The sequence below is a fragment of the Bombina bombina genome, chromosome 2, assembly GCF_027579735.1.
Source record: "Bombina bombina isolate aBomBom1 chromosome 2, aBomBom1.pri, whole genome shotgun sequence".
Classification (NCBI taxonomy): domain Eukaryota; kingdom Metazoa; phylum Chordata; class Amphibia; order Anura; family Bombinatoridae; genus Bombina; species Bombina bombina.
The window spans coordinates 368122850-368136308 of record NC_069500.1 but is presented as its reverse complement, the minus strand read 5'-3'; positions in this window follow the sequence as shown (position 1 = coordinate 368136308).

The following is a 13459-nucleotide window of genomic DNA, read 5'->3' as shown; positions in this document are numbered from 1 at the left end:
ATAAACACATGCCTTGCACCTCTAGTTACCATATTTATAGGTGCCATTTACCTGTAACCATGATCTGGCATGTTTCTTAGTTGGTAATTGACTGGGGGCAAGGATATTACCCAATGAGAGGTTCTTTGAATAAATACATTTAAAGCCCTTCTCCACTGTTGGTTTGAGATGAACATATCCAAGGAGGATAGGAAAATACTTCTTCACAATATTACATACTGACGAGAAATTAGATGAATATTGTGTTATAAAGGACAGAGGCCTCTCATCTGGTTTTTCAGTCCTCTTGTCTTGTACACATAGAGGTTGTCTACCTTCTGCAAGTGTTTTGCTAGCTAAGTGATCAGGACTTGGGAGAATAGCCTCTCGTTTTCAATCTCTGTTTTATATTTTTACTTTCCTCAATGAAATCCTTATCCTGACTGCATATCCTCCTTGCCCTCAGGAATTGGCTTTTATCTATGTCCTTGAAGACATGGGAGAGGTGTCCACTTTTGTTGTGTAAGATGGTGTTCCCTTAGATTGGTTTTCTATATAGTTTTGAGTGGATTTTGTGTTCTAAGGTATCACCAAACAAGGTGATATCTAAGAAATTGACACATTTTTTGTGCCATTCATGAGTAAAATGTAAGCCATTGTGGCCATCGTTTTAATACTAAATGAATGATATGGCTCGTGTCTCTGTTGTTGACCAAATAAAAATAAGGTCATCTATAAATCGATGATAGAACACTACTTCTAACTAGCAGAGTTGTCCGGACTTGTATCCGTGAACACCTCGGTTATATAAAAAATGATAAACCGTGCTCAGCTTTATAAAGGCACTTTTTGGAGATACACAATAAAAATACTTGATCATTCAAGTGGCGAGCGATCGAGACAGTAAGGTTACCCCCTGGGAAGGCAATAGGGATCAACTGTTAGCGAGTTAGGAAATCTACTGGATTATGAAACTTCATACACAAGTCCCATATGGTTATAACTCAGAATTTGATATTATAAACCTTTGGAAGTAATTGCATTCTCCGGTGTACTCCTGCCCCGCTACAGTGTTTAATCATATTGACCAGACTTCATATGTTTTGAACATTTAATTCCATTAGTCCCCTTATTTGTTCAGGTCTCCAAATTAATCCCCCTACTTTGAGCACAGGTTTTAAACAGAGTATTTGTTGAAAGTTGAGTAAAGTGGCTCCAATCCTTGCATGTATTTATTCATAATTATACATTTCATGTCATCATTTTTTTAATTTGGAGTATTTATAGCTGGTAAACCATTGGTTTCTATATATTTATGGTTTTGGATTGTCAGTCAATCCTACATATGTCATCATAACCTGAATCTTCAGATATTATTATGATAACCTTTGCATTTTAATTTTCTTTATCATTATATGTATGCATTTAAGATATTTATTTATGAAAGTCCTGTCGGACATGATCCGACATTGCGGATCATGTCCGACAGACCTCCCTGAATGCGGAGAGCAATACGCTCTCTGCATTAAGCATTGCACCAGCAGCTCTTGTGAACTGCTGGTGCAACGCCACCCCCTGCAGATTCGCGGCCAATCGGCCGCTAGCAGGGGATTGTCAATCAACCCGATCATATTCGATTGGGCTGAATTGTGGCGATCTCTGATCTCTTGTATTACAGCATTGCTATATGGTTGTAGTATAGCATCATTCTACTCTACAGCACCACTGTGTTCCACAGGATTGGCGGCTTACTCACCCACGTGACCACCTTTGCTTCACTGGATTGGAGAGTCTCTCACTGACGTCACATGTAACGAGGAAGCCCGGTGGAGGACGACAGATCTCGCAGAGCCCTGGCCATCGCTGGAGCGACTAGAAGGCTGTGCTTTAATCTCCCAGGGTCCAACACTGTAACGACAGCAGTGAGCAGCAGGAGTACATGTCTTTACTCCTACTCCGCATGTGTGGATGCTCACGTATAAGAGGCCAATGTCACTGTGGGTGAGTGCTCAATTGAGCGTTGATAAGCTTATTCTACTGTTTACCAAGCTTTCTTGAATTTCACGTATCATTAGCTGGGAATAACAAGCCGTATTAGCCGTTCGTGGACTGCTTTACACTATTTATGAGTAATTACCAGTCTCTTTTCTCTTGCTTGAAATATACAATTTTAAACAACTTTCTAATTTACTTCTATGATCACATTTTCTTCATTTTCTTGTTATCCTTTGTTAAACATCAAGAAAGTAAGCTCAGGAAAGTACACGTGTCTGCAGGACTATATGGTAGCAGTTTTACAACAATGTTATACATTACCAAGAGCACCAGATGGCAGCACTATTTCCTGTCATGTAGTGCTTCATAAAATAAGTAAATTGGAAACTTTTTTTTTTTTTTAAATCGTATACTAAAAATTTTGTGTTTCATGTCCCTTTAAGTGGGTTATAAATATTATACATATATACTAGCTATTGTTAATTAAATCTTAATATGTGCATTTGTTAACACAATCTGTGGCTTGTATAAAGTACTTGTAGAAGCCCTCTTGCCATCTAATCTTGTAACATGGTTAAAGGAAAGAATTCAATAACTCTGTTCTACCAAGCAGAATATGTCTGCTTTATAGGATTGAAAGAGCTACACAGCCAGACACCTGCCAGGTACAATTGAGTCCTTTGTATACAGTACCATTTCCCTGTATTTAAATATGACCACAGCTGTTTGCTCAGTTTCAAACTTGTCCTGCTAGATTTGCATTGGGTGCTTAGTGCCAGCAATCTTCATATCAATGGGACGCCTTGTTACATTTCACACTCAGCAGATTTGACACCTTGTTCCCCAAACAGCATGGCTTTAAATAGCTGGCAAATCATTTTCAGGTTTTAATGGAATGGTCTTCTTTTTCTCCAATTTATAATTTTAATTGGATTTAACAATTTGAAACTAGACATTATTACTTCATGTTTTCCAAAAGAGTTTCTGTTTGAGCAAATTCTTTTTTTTTTTTTTTTTTTTTTTTAAGCTCAATTTTATGTCCAGTTTTTAATTATTTTTTCATGTTAAATGAGGCACCACATTGGATTTTTTTTAGATTTTGTTTTTGCCTGGAGAGCCAAGAACAGATTTTCGACATTCTGTTATTAAAAAATAAAACAAAAAACGACATACTGCTATGTAAACAAACATCAAAAGAGCAATGTGACATTTTGTGTTATAGTTAGATAGATGATAGATAGATAGATAGATAGATAGATAGATAGATAGATAGATAGATTTGAAATATTACACTTCTGACACTGATTATAATTGGAACTAGTTTTCTTTTCATTTCTTTCTCTCTCTGAGGGTTGAAAAATAGAATACACAAAGGGCCAGATTACAAATGAAGCCTAATCAAAAACACAGACGGCTAGATTTATAGTTTTGCGGCCAAAGGGGTGCGTTAGCTACGCGTGATTTTTTTCCCCCGCACCTTTTAAATAACGCTAGTATTGAGAGTTCTCTGAAGGGCTGCGTTAGGCTCCAAAAAGGGAGCGTAGAGGCATATTTACCGCCACTTCAACTCTCAATACCAGCGTTGCTTACGGTAGCGGCCAGCTAGGAAAACGTGCTCGTGCACGATTCCCCCATAGGAAACAATGGGGCAGTTTGAGATGAAAAAAAACCTAACACCTGCAAAAAAGCAGCGTTAAGCTCCCAACGCAGCCCCATTGTTTCCTATGGGGAAACACTCTAAGTCTGCACCTAAAACCCTACCATGAACCCCGAGTCTAAACACCCCTAACCTTACACTTATTAACCCCTAATCTGCCGCCCCCGCTATCGCTGACACCTGCATTATATTATTAACCCCTAATCTTCCGCTCCGTACACCGCCACAACTTACATTATAGCTATGTACCCCTAATCTGCTGCCCCTAACATCGCCGACCCCTATATTGTATTTATTAACCCCTAATCTGCCCCCCCCAACGTCACCACTACTTTACCTACACCTATTAATCCCTAATCTGCCGACCGGACCTTGCCGCCACTATAATAAATGTATTAACCCCTAAACCGCCACACTCCCGCCTCGCAAACCCTATAATAAATTGTATTAACCCCTAATCTGCCGACCGGACCTCGCCGCTACTCTAATAAATGTATTAACCCCTAAAGCTAAGTCTAACCCTAACCCTAACACCCGCCTAAGTTAAATATAATTTTTATCTAACTAAATAAATTAAATATTATTAACTAAAGTCTTCCTATTTAAAGCTAAATACTTACCTGTAAAATAAACCCTAATATAGCTACAATATAACGAATAATTATATTGTAGCTATTTTAGGATTTATATTTATTTTACAGGAAACTTTGTATTTATTTTAACTAGGTACAATAGCTATTAAATAGTTATTTACTATTTAATAGCTACCTAGTTAAAATAATTACAAAATTACCTGTAAAATAAATCCTAACCTAAGTTACAATTAAACCTAACACTACACTATCAATAAATTAATTAAATCAATTAACTACAATTACATACAATTAAATAAACTAAACTAAATTACAAAAATTAAAAAAATTACAAGAATTTTAAGCTAATTACACCTACTCTAAGCCCCCTAATAAAATAACAAAGCCCCCCAAAATAAAAAAATTCCCTACCCTAATCTAAATTAAAATAGTTAACAGCTCTATTAGCTTACCAGCCCTTAAAAGGGCTTTTTGCGGGGCATGCCCCAAAGAAATCAGCTCTTTTGCCTGTAAAAAAAACACAATACCACCCCCCAACATTACAACCCACCACCCACATACCCCTACTCTAACCCATCCCCCCCTTAAATAAACCTAACACTACCCCCCTGAATATCTCCCTACCTTGAGTCGTCTTTACTCAGCCGAGCAGCGATGGACCAAAGGAAGACATCCAGAGCGGCAGAAGTCTTCATCCTATCCGGGCAGAAGAGGACATCCGGACCGGCAAACATCTACATCCAAGCAGCATCTTCTATCTTCATCCATCCGACGAGGAGCGGCTCCATCTTCAAGACCTCCGGCGCGGAACATCCTCTTCTCCCGACGACTACCGACGAATGAAGGTTCCTTTAAGTGACGTCATCCAAGATGGCGTCCCTCAAATTCCGATTGGCTGATAGGATTCTATCAGCCAATCGGAATTAAAGTAGGAAAAATCTGATTGGCTGATTGAATCAGCCAATCAGATTCAAGTTCAATCCGATTGGCTGATCCAATCAGCCAATCAGATTGAGCTCGCATTCTATTGGCTGTTCCGATCAGCCAATTTAGTTTTAAATAGGAAGACTTTAGTTAATAATATTTAATTTATTTCGTTAGATAAAAATTATATTTAACTTAGGGGGGTGTTAGGGTTAGGGTTAGACTTAGCTTTAGGGGTTAATACATTTATTAGAGTAGCGGCGAGGTCCGGTCGGCAGATTAGGGGTTAATACTTGAAGTTAGGTGTCGCCGATGTTAGGGAGGGCAGATTAGGGGTTAATACTATTTATTATAGGGTTTTTGAGGCGGGAGTGCTGCGGTTTAGGGGTTAATACATTTATTATAGTGGCGGCGAGGTCCGGTCGGAAGATTAGGGGTTAATAAGTGTAGGTAAGGTAGCGGCGACGTTGGGGGGGACAGATTAGGGGTTAATAAATATTATGTAGGTGTCGGCGATGTTAGGGGCAGCAGATTAGGGCTACATAGGGATTATGTAGTTGGCGGCGGTGTGCGGTCGGCAGATTAGGGGTTAAAAAAATTATTAGAGTGGCGGCGATGTGGGGGGACCTCGGTTTAGGGGTACATAGGTAGTTTATGGGTGTTAGTGTACTTTAGAGCACAGTAGTTAAGAGCTTTATGAACCGGCGTTAGCCCAGAAAGCTCTTAACTCCTGACTTTTTTCAAATACCGGCGTTTGGAAGATCCCATTGAAAAGATAGGATACGCAATTGGCATAAGGGGATCTGCGGTATGGAAAAGTCGCAACTGGAAAGTGAGCGTTAGACCCTTTCCTGTCTGACTCTAAATACGAGCAGGTGGTAAAAAGCAGCGTTAGGACCCCTTAACGCTGCTTTTGACAGCTAACTCAGAACTCTAAATCTAGGCGAGAGTGTCTTATGCTCTAACCCACACTAATAATAGCACAAAATCTGAAATTTTATACAGATGGTAAAAATGACTAACCAGAGAATCTTAATACAGCTGACATATTTTTAGAGAGCCATATAGTTTTAATGGGTAGTGAAGAGCTCACTATTATTATTATTATTATTATTATTATTATTATCAGTTTTTTGTTGAGCGTCAACGGATTCCGCAGTGGAAGTGTGCCTGGTGACACATGAAACGCGTCAGACTCAGATCTTACCTGTGAATATGACCAACAAATTGGATGATAAGTATATATCTGTATACAATAAATATTAGACTTTCAATTGCAACAAGGATATGTCTGCATACACTATTTGTGCTTATTTTACATCCAATGAACAAAATCACAGCAGCACCACTGTAGTATTTCCAATCTTTTTTTCTTTATTCCATGACACAAGTACAGCAATAAAATAGAAGGACGTTTCGGGTTATGTACCCTTATTCATGTTCATATAAAATGAATCACTACATACAGACTTAAATACCTACAAACAGGTGTAACTTAAGGAAATGGGGTGTAGATTTGTGGAGCGTGGATATCCACAGAAAATGATTGATGAGGTTACTAAAAGAGTATTGCTAACACCTAAAGGAAACCCTAACAATAAAAGACAAACAAAAGATCCTGATAGGATGGTATTTATTACAGAATATAATGCCTGTAGTCCAAAAATACAACGGATTATACATAAACATTGGCATATTCTTACTGAGTGTAACCCTGAGGTGAAAGCATTTAGACAACTGCCTATGCCCGCCTATACTAGGCTTCCGAGTTTAAGAGATAAGTAAATTAGGGCTGATATAGGTAGTGCTAAGAAAACCAAACAGGGTTTCATTACCTATATGAATAATGGTTGTTATCCCTGCCTCAATTGCTCAAACTGCAATAATTTAATAAAAGGAATTTTTTTTTACCCACCCCCTAACGGGTCAGAAATTTGGAATCAAAGGATACTATAATTGTAATGCCACTTATGTGATTTATTTAATTAAATGCCCATGTGGTATAATTTACATTGGCGAGACGACCCAAAGGGTCAGAGATAGAATCCTTCAACACAAATCTAATATTAGAAATGGTGACCTTAATGCCCCAGTAGCACACCATTTTGTAGAGAAGGGCCATACAGTCTCACAATTAAGATTCCAAATAATTGACTATATACCTATTCCAAGGAGAGGGGGGAATAGGGAACTTCTCCTTAAAAGGAGGGAAGCACTTTGGATTAACAAATTAGAATCATTAATTCCCAAAGGCATGAATAGGGAGATAGATTTGAGTGTATTTTAATATAGGTTAAGTTTATGTGAATATCTGGAAGTGTTAAAGCATTATCTTTGATGTAATCTGTTTATTAGAACTATCCCCTCCTCATCAGTATTTATACTATGTTTTTAACTTTTAAAAAAAAAATTGTAACATTGACAGGTGTTGACCACTGGGTGTCAGTATTTAGAAATAACGAATTGTGAAATAAACCTGATAGTGTTAATCCTAGAGGTGTGGTTACACCTGTTTGTAGGTATTTAAGTCTGTATGTAGTGATTCATCTTGTATGAACATGAATAAGGGTACATAACCCGAAACGTTGTTCTATTTTATTGCTGTACTTGTGTCATGGAATAAAGAAAAAAAGATTGGAACTACTACAGTGGTGCTGCTATGATTTTGTTCATTGGATGTTTCTTGGGTGCTTTTACAGTTTGCACCTCACAGCTTTGTGCACACCTTGTCAGATTTTGTGCTGGATACAGACTTTTGACTGTTGCTTTGTGCTTATTTTACAAGCGGTGTGTTGTGTATGTGTGCATTAATATGTATATATGTTTATAATTTATATGTAATTAAAGAACTTCACTACTTGAGCGGGGGTTTAGCGCACCTTCAGATTAGTGCTCAAATGATAACCAACATAACCTTTACAGCACACCCTCATTAAAATCTATTTTGATTAAAAGAACAAGCTATTAATATTTCTATCACTTTAGATAAACTTCACTTCTCAAACTACAACTATGGACATCCAAAGAAATCTGGAAACCAATGTAGAAAAACAGACAAAGGAAATATATGGACCACCCATGGGGAGATGTTCTACTAGTGTCTATGGATGATATGAACATGCCAAAGGTTAGATTAAATGGAAAATACTTTGTAGCATATTAAAATTTTGGAGATTTCTACTTGGGTTCTTCAAGGAATATTACCTCTTTTTTTTTTTAATTATAGTTTTTTTTTATCACATTTTTATTACGCACATATATATTTTTACCAATATTTTTTTTATTAGGTTTAACATATGATCACTTGATTCTCAGACTTTTTAATTTTTGCTACACATTACTCAGCATTACAGATTATGCATTTAGGGCATGATTACAAGTGGGGGCTAAAGTTAGCAACAGGTATATGGCATATGACAAGGTATTTGACTGAAAAAGGCTATAATGTGTATGTATATATCTATATATATGCTAAATAAGTATATAAGTGTGTGTGTATATATTTATATATATGCCTAAATAAGTATATAAGTGTGTGTATATATATATATATATATATATATATATATATATATATATATACGTATATGTATATACATGTGTATTTATGTGTTTATATGTAAAATATTCATAACTACCTGTTTAGCTTTGTAGGTCTAACACAGTGTTGGGTTAGCACGCAAGTGAAAAGTGTTAGTTGTTTTTTTAAAGCGCACTCTTTTGAGGTCTTTGGGGAGAAGAAGTTAACATGGCTGCAATATCCAAAGTCCTGAAGTTAGTGCAGATCGGGTTTCGCTCGCATGCTTTTTACTTTCAACTTGTAATAAGTTTACTGTTAACAGTGAAAAAATATATTTAGTACACTATTTGTAAACTGGCCTTTAAAGGGACAGTCTACTCCAGAATTTTTTATTTTGTAAAAAGATAGATAATCCCGTTATTACCCATTTCCCAGTTTTTCCTAACGGACACAGTTATATTAATATACTTCTATATCTCTGGGATAACCTTAGATCTAAGCCTCTGCAGACTGCCCCCTTATTTCAGTCCTTTTGACAGACTGACTCATAAATAACTTCACGGGAGTTAGCCCAATGTTTTCTATATGACACACATGAACTAGCGCTGTGGGAAAATGTCAGAATGCACTGAGATTAGAGGCGGTCTTCAAGGGCTTAAACACTTTTTTGGAGAATAGTCAGCAAAGTAATCTCCATTTTTAGAAGTTGGATGGCAAATTATACACCATTTGGTTGGCCATTACTCTAATGATGGGGATGCACTGTTGTTTAGGTTGAGAGTAGTTAGAAATCACATTATATGATTATTGTATTTTGGTTGGCTATGAGACTGTTTAAGTATTTTATACAATTGTATATACACATAAGCCTGAGTTAAAGGGATAGTAAAGTCTTAATTAGACTTTTATGATTCAGATAGGGCATGTAATTTTAAACAACTTTCTAATTTACTTTTATCATCAAATTTGCTTTATTCTCTTGGTATTTTTAGTTGAAAGCTAAACCTAGGAAGGCTCATATGCTAATTTCTAAGCCCTTGAAGGCTGCCTCTTATCTCAATGCATTTGACAGTTTTTCACAGCTAGAGGGCATTAGTTCATGTGTTTCATATAAATAACATTGTGCTCATGCACGTGGAGTTATTTAAGAGTCAGCACTAATTGCCTGACATGCAAGTCTGTCAAAAGATAAGGAGGCAGTCAGCAAAAGCTTAGATACAAGGTAATTACAGAGGTAAAAAGTATATTTCTATAACAGTGTTGGTTATGCAAAATCCTGGAATGGTAAATAAAGGGATTATCTATATTTTTAAACAATAACATTTTTGTTGTTTACTATCCCTTTAAATAGCCTTTTAGCACTATGAAATGTGTTGCTGGTCTTATTCTCACTTGCCACTTTTAATAAAGTTTTAACTTTTTAGCAAACATATCCAGCCATATTGCTCCCTGTGTGTTTCAGTCCCTAAAGGAGTATCCAGCACCTAAGAGAGCTGGTGGTCAGTTTGCTGGGCAATTCAGAAGACCCAGTCTTCTCTTACAGCACCAGACAGGTGCTTGCTGTTTGTGAATATTCAGTTTGATGTTTGTTTCCATTGTGTTCCTGTGTCTGGTTGATTACGGCACCATGAGGCACCTTTTCTTCCTCTCCTTTCAGTGATCTACTCCTGTGGTGAACCCAACCAGTTTAGGAAAGAGCTGCCTTCATTAGATGGTGCCTGGGCGTATTAAGGATTTAAGGACTCCTTGCCTATTCTTTTTATGAAAATATATTATTTACATATATTAATACTTTTTTGCGGATATAGCACCCACTTGTATAAATACCTTTTTGAGGAATTTATTTATATATTCCATACAGCATTAAAGGTATATGCCCCCCCCCAGGGCCGCCATCAGGGGGTGACAGGGGTGACTCCTGTCAGGGGCCCAATGGCAGCCACCAGTGGGTACTACAGCAGGGTGCTAATTGAGCATGGGACATGGGAATTGTTATTACAAGGAGTAAAGTATTAGCATTTGAGAGGATTTCTGAGTGTGCACTAAACCACTATGCACAGTGTGAGACAGACTTGGCACTTTGTTTGTACAATGTGTGCCTGAGTCAGACGGCAGATCACTTTCATTTGCAGAGGAGGTAGGACTTACTTAGCAAATGTTTTTTATTTCTTTGTGCAATTTCAGATTGTACCTTCAGTTTGGTAGTAGTTGTATGGTGGGGCCAGGGGTCCATAAAAACATTTTTTTTAGCAGCAGTGTATTTATGATTATTTGGCAAATGGTAGGTGCCCTTTTGGCAGATATGAGGTTTTTTTAAAATTAATATATATTTTAATTACATTCCATTTTACTGCCCCTTTATGCAAGGACTTTCCAAATGCAAGGAGGCATTTTATCTAAGACTTTTAAATCTGCATAAAATGTTATACTCTCAGACTAAGATTGCTCAGTTTTTGAAATGAGACAGGTTAACTTAAAATTGTTCAGTTTACACTGCAGCTGACTTAATTTTGAAATACATACCAACAAGCCTAAATCCTGCATTAAACTAGATCTAATGGTATGAGTACCACAGCTTATGGTTCCACCAAGACCTTATAGAGTACAGCATTTTCAAAATCCATAAGTACAGCTGACAGATGGGAACATTTGTACACTATATTTGAAGTGGTGCTCTTGTTTGGGGAAAAACAAACAAACAAACATATGTCAACCTTTTAAAAGTACTTTTCTTCATCTAGCCATCTACCCAGATCATTAATGTACAATTTTGAATTCACAAAATTCTTTTTGTTTACACATTTACAAATATGATTCTTTAAAAAGTGATCTCTTAATTTCAGCATTTTTTTATCATGCATGTCACACACTGTTGATTTAGGGGATGCAAGGTGCATAAATGTTTCCTCCTGTGAGTGTTTCTGTGGGTATCTGTATTTGTCTTTGTGCTTTGGTTTGCGTCTCTATGAGTGTGTATGTATTTTTTTCTGTTGGTCTCTCTGTGAGGGTGGGTGTGTATGTCTTTGTGCATTTTCTGTGGATGTCTGTGAGGGTGTGTGCATATGTCTTTTTCTATGGGTGTCTCTGCGAGGGTGTGTGTATGTTTGCCTTTGTGTATTTTCTCTGGATGCCTCTGTGAGGGTGGGTGTGTATGTCTGTGTTTTCTGTGGATGTCTCTGTGAGGGGGTGTGTGTGTATGTATGTATGTATATCTGTGTTTTCTGTGGATGTCTCTGTGAGGGTGCGTGTTTTTTGTGGGTGTCTCTGTGAGGGTGTGTGTATGTCTTTGTGTGTTTTCTGTGGATGTCTCAGTGAGGGTGTGTGTATGTATGTCTTTCTGTGTTTTATGTGGTTGTCTCTGTCTGTGTGTGTGTTTCTTTGTGTGTTTTCTGTGTGTGTGTGTCTTTGTGTGTTTTCTGAGGCTCTCTCTGTCGGTGTTTCCTTGGGTGTATGTGCAAGTTTGAGTTTGTGTGTGTGTCATTGTCTGTTCTTTTTTACGACATTTTGACCTTACTACTGATTATTCACATCTTTCTAAAGACTTTGAGACTAATGAGACCTTTACGGAAGTTACCAATCCACCATTTAACCTTTAAATTATTGTTTAGGTAGTTCAGGGCCCTTCCTTTCAGCCACTGCATGCTGTTGTCATCATTTAGTTAGCATCTTCCTTTACAAAAAGATAATCAGAACTCCATATTTTGTTTTCATTAATCTCCTTTTTTTACAAAACTGTAGTCTACCTCATTACTTGTCAGGTCAGTGTAATCAAGTGCTGAGTGTCTGTTTGGGTGTCTGTGTTTTGAGTGTGTTTGTGTGTTTCTTTGCGTGTCTGCTAGAGTGTCTATATGTGAATCCTTATGTGTTTCAGTGTATGAGTGTGTCTGTGTGTGTTTGTATGTAACTACCTTTACAACATTTCCAAGTTTAAATAGACACTTAAGAATAAAGTGCATATACGTTTTAGTCACTTGGTCAAAAATTGCACATGTCAAGGGGGGGGGGCCCTGATCAATGGTTAAGTCAGGGGCCCCAAAATTTCTAGTGGCAGCCCCCCCCCCCCCCCCTGTAATTCAGTGGTTTAAAGAATTTCCTGGACAGGGAGTAACCTCCATTATTTTTACTGCATTACATAAGTATTGCATTTAAAAAAAAGAAGAAAAAAAGATGTCCGTCTGTAAAGTTGCGGCTGCTTTTGATAAAATGTTGTAAAATAACCTACAGCACTGTTACCCATCTTGCATGCATAGGTTGGAGACTCATCTAGCTGTGCTGGGTTTTAGGGAATCATTATACTAATCATCAATATCATATATTTTTTGTGACTTAACAGGGAAACATTAATGAACACTTAAATAATATGATGCTAAGGTATACAAGCACAAGACGTACTATAGGCTACAAATGGAAATGCAGAAATCTTGGTTCCGTGCTGCATTAGAACATAGTAATTGTGATGAGAGCAGGAAGTGATGTCACTAGTTTGGGGCGGGGCTTAGGTCCGGTAGTCTGTGTCACAGTTAGTTAGTGAAATCAACCTGACTAGATGTATGTTTCCCTGCTCTGTAATAAAATAGAGTTGTACCATCATTGCTGTGTCCTGCATATGTCCTGCATCTCATGACATGATGTCAGAAGTTCTTGCCTGCGCTTCTGTTCCTGATCGATGACGATGTCAAAGTTTACCCCACCTGAGCCTTTTGACTTCTCTCAGCCTGTAGCTTGGCCCACATGGCGTCAGCAGTTTCAGCGCTTCAGGATTGCTTCCAAGCTGGACAAGGAGAGTGGTGA